Raw genomic sequence first — 12,146 nt, forward strand, 5'->3', positions numbered from 1 at the left:
GTTTTCTTACTATAAGAACAGTTAGCTCTTAGTTCAAGAAATGTTTTCTCGTATACAGAATGATTTTCTTGCTACAAGAATAATTTAGCTCTTCGTTCAAGAAATTATTTTCTTGTCTACAAAATGGATTTCTTATTACAAGAGCAGTTAGATCTTAGTTCAAGAAATCTTTTCTTATATACAGAATATAGTTCTTATTACAAGAGCAGTTAGATCTTAGTTCAAGAAATCTTTTCTTATATACAGAATATTTTTCTTATTACAAGAACAGTTAACTCTTAGTTCAAGAAATCTTTTCTTGTCTACAGAATGGTTTTCTTACTACAAGAACAGTTAGCTCTTAGTTCAAGACATCTTTTCTTGTGGGCAGAATGGTTTTCTTGCTATAAGAACAAATAGCTCTTAGATCAAGAAATATTTTCTTGTGTAACAGTTAGCTCTTCGTTCAAGAAATATTTTCCTGCGAACGAGACAGAGATTCTTCCTGTAAGAACCCGTAATTCTTATCATGAGAAGAATATTCTTAATGGTTTATTAGCTTTAAGAAATAAATTCTGAGAATAAGAACAACGTGGCGTGGGTTTCTTGAATTTTCTGGAAACGTGGATTCTTGTTCATCGAATAAGGTTCTTGCTGACAGTAAAAAGTTCTTTGCACAAGAAAAAAATTATTCTTTTAGTGCAATGCAAGAACATGAATCTTAATCTATTTCTATGTATCACAAGAATTTTGGTCTTGACAGAAGAAATATATTCTGGGTGTGAGATGAAGTAAGAAGCTATTTCTAGCAGATAAGAATGTAGTGTTCTTGGGATAAGAACTAAAATCTTGAAAGAATAAAATAACTTCCAGATTTATAGAATTTTAGGCTTGTATTGAGAACTGCAGTCTTTGTATAAGAACAATTGTCTGCATCACGAATCTTACTGTAAGAATAAGATTCTAGAAGTAACCAACAATAACTTATATAGAAACCTCTAAGAAAAATATTCTTACTGCAAGAAAAAGTCTATCAAGAAAAAATTACTTAATTCGTGGACAAAATTTCGTTCTTAAATACTGAAAAATTTGCTTCAGGGAAGAAATATTTTCTGACTGTAAGAAAAAACAAGAATGCTAGAAATGTCATTTTTGGTAGTGTATAATGGTAATTCTAAAGTCCCTAACCAAAAATATTTCTTTTCGTGAAAATCGTAGGCGGACACCTCACTGTGTGTTGTCCTCACTAGGTGACCTATGGCAATGCTGTGAAGTTTCCACTGAGAGCGGAGGGACCCAAACATTATATGAATATACTGTTTAGTATGAAATATCCCCCACTGTTACAATACATGTACGTGACATTTCCCACATGGTGTCTTCACATAAATAAAAGGCAACCAGTCTTTTTCAGACCACACCAAGGCCGCCTGTGTGAACCGATTGAAGAAGCCATAGTCATAGCAGAGGAAGGAGACCTCACAGTAACATTCCCTTAGTACAGAGACATGGACAATACATGCCATGGGATTGCTGAACATAACCTTGAAGACTATCGACATGCAGCACTTCACTGGAGAGTTTAACAGATATTGTTTGTATGACCAACTACACGAAACCAACACGAAGCAAAGACCAGAGATACAGAAAATAAGGCTCTGTACCTGAAATGCGTAGCCAGGTAGCAGAACAGATCCACTCAACTATTAAAAGATAACTCCACTTTCTCAATAACATGGGCTCAACACATATCTTCAATTGTCATTCAATAGCTCACAAGTCATTTCAGAAATTTAAAAATCAACAATGCTACAATACCAAAACAACTGCACCGTTGGAGATTGGATATACGTGCACCATATGTATTATGGAATTATTTTAGGTGGATGTGCTTGGAGCAGATTATATCAAATTCAACATGTGTTTGAAATCCGGTGGCTAAGCATGGGGGAGGCCATCCAAGGTGTTCTTCGGAACTACCGAACACTAGCTGTCTACACGGAGGAGCAGGCAGTAGCAGGAATCCCGCTGCCATCGGGCTCCACCGGCAGCTGACAAGCTACCTGCAGTGGCCCTCCTTCACCTGCTGGCTGATGTACCACAAAGCACCTGTCCAGGATGTTCCAGTACAGAGACATAGCATGTTCTACACTAGGAACACAGGTGGAACTTAGATTGTTCTCCGTAGCTGTTATTAACTAGTTTCTTGTCTCATTGTCAAAGAGCTGGACCCGACTAAGTTTGGAATGTTTGAAAACAGAGACAGAACACGAGACCACTACAAACTGATAATGGTCAAAATCCCGCAACCGGTCAACCAGCAACCCGTCAACCAGCAACCTATCAACCAGTAACCCACAACCAGCAACCCATCAACCAGTAACCCACAACCAGCAACCCACAACCAGCAACCCGCAACCCATCAACCCGCCAACCAGTCAACCCACAACCAGCAACCCATCAACCAGCAACCCATAAACCCACAACCAGTCAACCCACAACCAGCAACCCATCAACCCACAACCCGTCAACCAGCAACCCATCAACCCACAACCAGTCAACCCACAACCAGCAACCCATCAACCCACAAACCGTCAACCAGCAACCCATAAACCCACAACCAGCAACCCACAACCCGTCAACCAGCAACCCGCCGACCAGCAACCCATCGACCAGCAACCCATCAACCCGCTACCCATCAACCAGCAACCCATCAACCCGCTACCCATCAACCAGCAACCCATAAACCCGCAACCCATCAACCCACAACCAGCAACAAGTGGTGGTTGCATTAAAGGCTGCAGAGGGACGGCACATTGCTATTGCTCTAGAGAGCAGTAGAGCCTTAGTTTCTTACAAACAGGCATACCCCGTGTCTACAAATGGTAAGAACTGACAGATAAACTTGTGGTCGACCGGTCAACAGTAAGTGTATAATAGATCGCATGTAGAAGAATGTAGAGATGGTTCCATCCAACAGGAAACAAAGTACTGACGGATGTAGATTGCTACATGTCAGCGACTAAACAAGCTGTTTGATGATTTCAAAATTAAGAACTAGTAAATTTGACCTGTACTTTGTTGAATTTGATTGACTTAATATCTAAACTTTATTTTGAATTTTTGCAAGAATTATTTAACACTGGCCCGTTTTGCTGTAATAGCTATTTGTAGTTCATAAAATGTTAGAATTGCATCATTTATATGGAAACCAGTAAATCTGTACAGCTGTATCAAGGTTTCAGCTTGAGGTATGTTTGAAAAAAGTTAACTCCTGGAGAATGTAAGGAGGCAATCGACTTCCTGGTTGGAGGAGGCCATGCCAACTAAACAAGTCCAGTTAAACTTTAAACTATAAAAACGCATGAACGACGCATTACACGAACGACTCAAAGGGAGAAATGAGGGGAAAAATATTGTCGATTCCCTCCGACCTTCTCAGTAGAAGACAAGAGGAGAGTATGGTATCACATGCAGGCAGGGTACAGCGTTTCCTAAGTAGCTGATCCTTTTACGGGGGAAATCAGCAGTCGTATTCTCAGTCCCGACGGGCGCATTCAGGTGAGGCCAATATCATCTGTAATTTCCGTGTCGGATTTTAACCAACTTCTTGTAGTTGCTTACTTTCTGTTATGTCAATGGCCCGATGTGTTAGGGGCGCCCCAGCATGTTGTAAATCATGTAGCCAGTATCAGATATTGACTCAGAATTTGTTGTTGAGGACCTGGTCCACGCCATAACCCTTTTTACAGGCCCTTGTCCTCAAGGTGGTCGAGAGGCAACCGGCAGTTCTATTCGACATTCTTGATGTTGGCGTGCAGGGGGAGGGGGCGGTGCTGAGGATGCTACAGGTGGACTGAGGGATGTCTTGTGGATTCATGGTTGTATAATACATACAGACTATTGGCGTTGTATGTATTATCCTCGATGTGTATTATATTCTGGATGTAGGTAACCTGATACTACTAGACTCTTTCTTGGGGTTGTACTAGCATTACGTTTACAGATCTGTCTATTAGGTATACAGTAGAATATTTATTACTAGTTTATTCAATACAGGTAAATACCTTGCCCTGTATGTATTGCGTGTTTGATGTGATCTACAGAAATGTACAAAAAAACCAGTTCAATATTATATATTAGCTTTATAGTAATCAAGGGAAACAAGTGCCTTTCACTGACAGCAGTAATTGAACACCATTGCTAATTGACATATAATTCCATCTAAATCATTCATGATTAAGTAATCCTTACGTCTGATTATCCTTTATTGGCATCTGAGTGGGCACCTCCGTTAACCAAGGGAAACAATTTTAAAGAAATCCCTCGAAGAATCCAAGCTACCAAATCCGTGGAAACAAGCACATGCGACACCTATATTTAAGAAAGGCAGCAAGGAACAGCCTGGTAACTATAGACCTGTCAGCCTCACTTCTATCGTCGGGAACTACTTGAGTCGCTTATTAGAGCCTCTCTGGTGCAGCACATGACGGAAAATAACTACTTTACGGATGCACGACATGGATTTGTACCGGATCGTTCGTGCACCACACAACTCTTGGTAGTAATGGAAGAATGGACTGACATCCTACAGGGAGGAGAGCCAGTTGATTTCGTGTACCTGGATTTTACAAAAGCCTTTGACAGCGTTCCGCACAAGCGCCTCCTCCACAAGTTGCAGTCTTGTGGAGTAACAGGAAAACTCTGGTTTTGGGTAAATGATTTCTTTTTCACACAGGCGACAAAGAGTAGTGCTGAATGGAGAATACTCTTCTTGGGCCGAGGTGAGGACTGGTATACCCCAAGGAAGTGTTCTAGGGCCAGTTTTGTTTGTAGTTTTCATCAACGACCTTTCAGAGGCCGTGACAAGTCGCATCAACATTTTCGCTGATGACAGTAAAGTTTACCGTAACGTCAGCACAGCTGAGGACAGAGAGTCTCTGCAGCATGACATGGAAGCGATAGAGGGCTGGTCCAACAAGTGGCAGTTACCCTTTAACGCAGGAAAATGTAAAGTACTACACCTGGGAAGGAACAACATAAAGGCAAAGTACACTTTGGGGGCTCAGGAAATACAAGAAACAGAAGAGGAAAGGGATTTGGGAGTGGACAACAAGTTAAAATTTCATGCTAACGCAGCAAGTGTAACTAGAAAAGATGTTGGGGATTTTATTATAAAGAAACTTTTTACAACCTTGATCTGCAGACAGTTCCACTACTGTACAAGGCTATGGTAAGGCCGCAATTAGAGTACGCGAATGTTGTGTGGGGGCCACATTTTAAACAGGACCAACAGCGGATGGAGAAAGTCCAAAGAGGAGCGACTAAACTCCTTTCAACCCTTAGAGACATGACTTACCAGGAAAGATTAAAGGCCCTTAGACTCCCTTCTCTGCAATACAGACAGCGTCGCGGTGACATGATTCAACTTTACAAGCTTGTAAGGGGGCTGGAGAGACTTCCACTAGAAACCTTTTTGAAGTTATGTCAGCTGATAGCTTAACAAGAGGACCATAAACTCAAAGTACCATTAGCTAAGAACAGGGTTAGAGGACAGTCATTCAGCGTTAGAACTGTGAAGGACTGGAACTCCTTGCCACAAGCAGTAGTGGAAGCGAAAAACCGACTGGACAAGACCTGGGCAAATATAATGTACGTCTCAAGTGAAAGCTAGAAGAAAGACCGGGACCACCCAGGCTTGAGCCTATTCTACTGAAAGACGGTATGCAGGTTTATTATTGTGACACTGTAAAAGCCAGTTGGTTATAAGTAGATAAGCTTTATTGTATCAAATATGGAAACAGGTTATCCTTATCTGTACATGGTGTTATTCTCGGTTACAAACTTCACGATATTGATTATTATATTAACGTATTGATATTACTTGGAAAGTTTACAATTTGGAAGTACAAGTATGGTACATACAATGGAAATATTACGATAGTATTTGAAAATGAATGTTCCTTAAAAGGTTACCACATGTAAGTATGTATCATTTGACTGTATATTTCATTTGTCAATAAAAGATGTCTTGAGTTTTAAAAAAAAGTAATCCTTACGTCACCATTTCAAGTTGTTGAAAACATTCCCAACCACAACATTCAGTATGGGTGTGAATTTCCCAGATGTGAGGTACATTGTTATGTATGGTCCCTCTGAGAACATGGAGGACATGCTGCAGCAGATAGGGAGAGCTGGGCGGGATATAGTTATGCCCAGCTGGAGATACATCCAAGACCTCTATCAGTGGGACCTGGGACCAGAAAGGCAGGCAGAGCTCACAATTTAGACGTATGTTTGAGACCCCAATCCTGGTTAGCTTTTTGCGTGATTTGCTGTTCAGCATGTGTGATTTTGCAAGTGTTTTGGGGATACATATAGAAACGTTAAATTTTGGGAGTATTTCAACGAGCTATGCGGTGAGATTGTCTGGACTGAAAGAAATCCAGACTAATAATTACTAGCAACTAAATATGTGTTAAAGAGGCAATATATGAAAGAATGTACAACCCCACCCTCAACAGGAAAGGGGGGCTACGGGTCGATCTTTCCGGCACTTGGGATTTGGCACTCCCAGCCCCGAGGACAGACAACACTTAAGCTCCTGTCCTGTATAACAGGAGCTTTCAGACTAATTTGCATCATCTTGTGTTGACTTGTCTGACTTTTGTTCCTTTTTCGACTTCCAAAAATTTGTCTTCACTTTATTTGCATATCAATCAACAGGTTGTGTATATAAACCTGCTTTCCCCTCTGGTCTCTCAGTCACTGACGAAAGCTAGTGGATACTAGCTGAAACGTCTGACGTTTTCAAAATCATATCCAGTTGCTTGAGTAACTGTCTTTTGGCATATCGTATTACCTGGATGTCTAACCTTCATCGACGTAAATATGTAATCCTAGGTTAAATGTTATGTATTTCCCATCAGCAGAAGAATTATAATTTATGCATAACACATAGATGTAGTGTCTTCCCCACACAATTGTTGAATGGAACAACTTACCCACACAATAGTCTCCGCACCAACCACAGACAGTTTCAGAATGGGACTGGCCCGACACATGGGCCTGGATATATACTTCCGATATGATGCGTCATATAGAGAATGTTAGTGTCATTTAACTTTTTTTTTCTTTTTTTTATCACTACACTCCACTAACTGCATCTGTCAAAACCCAGGGCGGGATGCCCCACCTGGGGCATGGCCCAGTACGGAATAGATGTAGAATGTCAAAAGCAATATTGCCTGAATAAAAGCGAAGGGAGTAAACAGGGGCCCTGGCGACGTACGTCTAGCGTATACGTACCTGGGTCCTGTCAGGACCAACAGTGACGTTGAGGGATGGTATCGACGGCTCAACCAGAAGGTAAGAAAGAGGAAGCTGCTCTTCTATTTGCTGATTGTCAAGGCGCAGGTCCTCATGGTAGGCAAGGGGCTCCTCCGCCGACACCAGAGGAACAAGTATGTGAACCTGCACGGCCGCATCTTCAAGGCGTGGGCTGATTTCGAGAGCGCACGCTACACAGCAAAGAACGGACGACCCATGAGACTCGAGTACAATAGTAAAGAAAGATTAAAGGTTTAAAATTGAAAACGTTATCTTAGTAGGTATAATGCCAGCTCGGAACAAGCTACCATGTGGCTGTACACTAACCCAAAATATTTGAGTGGCTTCCATGAGCCTTGTTTTGCGGTAAATCATAAAGTAAATACAAATGAATCCCGCAACTTTTTGTCTAAAGTTTTCCGGCAGCGAGAATACTATGCCGTTAATCTATGATCACACATCGTACATTGGCTGGTTTAGATGGAAGAAGAAATTTGAAAATTAAAAAAAAATAACTATTCTGGTTTAACAAAGAAAATTGGGACATGAGAAGCGATACTAGGCACAGGAGAGAAGGGCTGGGAAAACATCAGTGTTGCTATGTAACCAGGAAGGTGGAAGTTGAAAAGTCGTATAGTCACGGTACACGCAATTGATGGTGTTGTAGTGTTATAATTTTGTAAGATTTTGTATAGTAGATTCCACGCATAGATTGAAATTAATATTGCAACAGTTTACACATGCTGTTCTGTATACTACAAGTTGAATGTTTTGTTGATCTCATATGACATCAATATCATACTTTCCCTTTAAGAAGAATGCATACTGAATGCAAATTAAGGGCATTGAAGTGTCTGTGCCTCCTTTTAGTGCTCAATGCAATGCCTCTCACATCTATACGAAAAGGGCCTCATTCATGAACGTTTGTGGCTGACATTTCTTGACACTAGAACATACTGAGAGCGATTCAGAAGATCTGACGTCAGACGGGAGCAGAGGTAAAGCGCAAATCAGAAGACAAAACCGAAAGAGGAAAGTGACGTCACGGTAAAACGTAAACCATTTTGGGACTTCGACCTAGAGGATCCACACAACTTAAATCACAACAAAGACACTAGCCACACAAAGTCCCCTGCGAAGGGCAATGACAGGGTTCAGGGTTGTCAGTGATAGCGATGATAGCGATGATAGCGATGATCAGCTACAACTGTCGCAAACAAACACGTGACAAATACGTTGACTCCTCAACATGCTACATTTGCCGCTTACCAAAATCGATCAGGTTTACATTTGATCGATGCCTCTGGGGCAAATTGTGGAAAAAAAAGTGAAAGAAATTTCAGCGATCAGCAATGGAGCGAAGAGATTTCCAGAGAAGTAAAGGAGAGCCACAAAACACGCTCCTTTATCTTTAAGTGACATCATGTGAAGAACAAGAGGAAAAAGAAAGGTCCCGTCTTAGTCGCACGTGCTTTTTGCAAATTTTCAACGATAGAAGACGAGAAGGACCTGACAGCCATGGTTGGATAAACACACAAGGTTCGGCATCCGGTAACGACTGGACGCGGCCGGCAGAAATTGCAGGAGACTTTGCAATACAAACCTGCCAGAAAATTGAGACTCGATCGATTGGGTAGGCTGTCCGGGGAAGAATTCAGTTCCCGTTCTTCCAAAAACGTGAAGGGAATCGTCACTTATAGCACAACTATCAACAGATAAATTGTTAATAAAACAAAAACAATAATACACTATAGGAGCTGTAGTGCATACATTTTTTTGTTCTGGTGAGAAATCGCAACATTTTGTGCTTCCACGTTGCCATTTATAAGAATATCTAGTTCCTTTTTGATAGTTCTTCTGAGTCACGCCATGCCCTTGCCGCCAGGAGATCTGGCCATACAGACCCAGGTATTCAATTTTAAGTCCATGTTGTAGAAATGTTTTCCTAAAAAGATGCTTGGTGATTGTCTTCCGGACCATTTTAAAACATCTGTTCAACAATTGCTACACGTTGGACTATTCTGTTACAAAAGAAATTCAAAACAGATTTTCATATTTCCTTTACACAGGAAACAGGATTTTATTTCTAACGTATTAACATCCAACAAACCAACCTTACTAAGCTAAACAAGCCCCCACTGCGCCAGAGGCACAGTCCCCGAAGTCTGGGTTTCCAAGAGGCTTGATAGCTTCTAAGACTAGCTGGCTAACACACTGAGTATGCTGGATGTTGTACCATTCCATGTCAGTATTTGCTATTTTGTCACCAATGTAAAGTATGTAATCAAGATGTGTTTGGAGTCGTCCGGGCGCTTGTATTAAAATGCAGAACTGCTTGTATTTTCATTAATCCATGTGCCTGGCGCACACAGACTCCACTTGTCACAATCCTTACTAATACTAGTAGGTTGACCTGAAAACAAAAAAGGAAAAAATCATTTACAGGTGAGTCACAAACATACAGAAATAGAGGAACAACTCCTAGAAGGTATTATTTACACTTGTGCAAAGTATAAACAACGAAGCGAAGCCATACAAACGCAGTCAAATACAAGTGCAAGTTCAACTTTTCAACAGTTGTATATAAAATCTCACCCGACTTGTTTAACCCTAAACAGTACACCTGGGGTCCGCGCGGACCCCAGCACTATATATTCTGTAATATTTTTTTTTGTTTCTAAAGATTTTTTTCTGAAATTTTAAGTAATTGTTACCCACAAAGTTGTCTCTCAATACAGTGCAGAAAACTCCGTTTCTACCATTTATAAAAAAATTATATCTCATTTTCTTTTGGGGTCCGCGCGGACCCCAGCCGACTTTCGATCATAATGGATACACTGGCGTTCTTATACATTACCTTATTTCCGTTTTTATATGTTTTTATGCACTCATCGTATGTCTACCAAGTTTTCAGAGAATAGTGTAGTAATAGAATTAAATTTTAATAACTTTGGTGTAATTATGACGTCATGACGTCAGAGCTAATAATATAGTCCGCCATATTGGATTTTGACCAATGACGTCATCAAATTAGCATATTCTATGCATATTAAATGATTTAACTTATATTTAATTATGTAAGATGTTATTAATGTTGGAAAAGAAGTGTAATTTAATATAAAACTCAGAAAATATTTTATGTTTAAACCAAAATTACTTCTATTTTCAAAAAAATAGCCCGTTGCCATGGCAACACAAAAAAACATCAACTTACTAGTATTAAACTAATATGAACTTTTTTCCAGAGACATTTTAGGAAAGGTCTCCAAATTTGATACTTCTAGCGCAAGCCGTTTAGCCGCTATCTGAGATCAAAGTTGGGCCTCAAAAGCCCCTTCAGTCTGAAATGGGTTTAAAAATCGGGTATTTCTTCTTGTCTTCTTTCCTTCACCAAAAATTAGAAAAAGTTAAAAATGTATGCTTTTTGTATGTAATGTGGACACAGAGGTTCCCACATCAGTTTGCAAAACCATTGAGCTGGTAGCATGTTGATAATTTCTAAAAAATAGCATAAAACTGTTCTGGGGTCCGCGCGGACCCCAGGTGTACAGATTAATCAGTCCGGGAAGGTGTACTGTTGAGGGTTAAGTGGGATACAGTTGTCATGAAAATACCTACTACCCCCAGTGCTCACTGCTGTTATTCATTTAGTAAACACAATGGACCCAGAAACTGGCGTGTTCAAGCACTGAAAAACGCCACAAATACACTGTAATTCACAGCCTCATTATCCAGTCTAGTACAAAAGCAACACATGCTACTATGCAAGCACTGTAGCGAGGGCGTCGGGCAAACCTATCCTTGTTCTTTTGCTACTATGACATTTTCTCACTCCGTTGAATATTTTCTAAACTATTTTCGGACACAGCCTTCGGCTAAACGACCCTTACGAAAGGAACAACCCTTGACCAGTAGCAACTACAAACCCCAAAACACTGCGCAACAACCATAAAATGCATTCGAGGAAAATACTTTGTAGACAAACGGACATCGATCCTCACCTCGCCATGGCCGCCCTGCACTGACGCTACAATCTGCAGACGACCGCAGCATTCTATTCATATCCATCCGCGCAGACATCTGGAGTGTCGCAAAACTCTTAAAGAGCAAAATCAGAGCCAAACCTTGGTATCTTCATACCAGCATGTCTTAGCTTGCTACAAAGTTATCTACACATACGGCGAACCGTTACTGTGGACGCGTCCTGTTTGTCTCGCACTATTTTATGACGCGATTTAGCACACTGTCTGGAGGGGGATATTTGGTTGGCGAAGCGTGTGCCGCGGGGCTCGTTTAGGGTTTACGAAGGAATTTCACAGTTGTAAAGGTAACGTATTACGGCATGTTTATTTACGCACTGTTTACAGATACTGAAATATGCAGTACCGAGAAACATGTTAAACTTTTATATGTACCAGTAAGTTACAGGAAATGTTTCATATTTCTGTTTCGAAAATTTAGTCTAATTTGAAACATGACTAAATTAATCAGTTGAACTGATTAATTTATTCATGTTTCAAATTGCACAACCGCATCAACACGTTCCCTACTGAAGCCTTGTCAAATCCGCATCTGAGTTCAGGGTTTCACACCCTGAGAATGGACTCCAACCAAATGGAGATGCTACCTCCCGTGGCATACGATGTTCTTGCCACCATCTCATCCGTATACATTACGGATGAGAGGATTTAGACATACATGATGGCACAAAAGTAGATTTATTTTCCAAGTCTTATACAGACAACCTGACACCAATGACAACAGCACAAAACAATCTGGAAATAGACCAAGTTGTAGTCATATTTGCGAAAAAAGCTTAAAAAAAGCTGCAACTTTCG

At 40.7% G+C, this 12,146-nt stretch overlaps 1 pseudogene; it reads left to right on the forward strand.

The window, feature by feature from the left end:
• Positions 1-1,923: 1,923 nt before the first annotated feature.
• Positions 1,924-12,146, forward strand: part of LOC109475907 — a 20,617-nt pseudogene continuing 10,394 nt past the window's right edge.

Source organism: Branchiostoma belcheri, unplaced genomic scaffold, assembly GCF_001625305.1.
Source record: "Branchiostoma belcheri isolate BF01 breed outbred unplaced genomic scaffold, Haploidv18h27 scaffold351, whole genome shotgun sequence".
Lineage (NCBI taxonomy): Eukaryota > Metazoa > Chordata > Leptocardii > Amphioxiformes > Branchiostomatidae > Branchiostoma > Branchiostoma belcheri.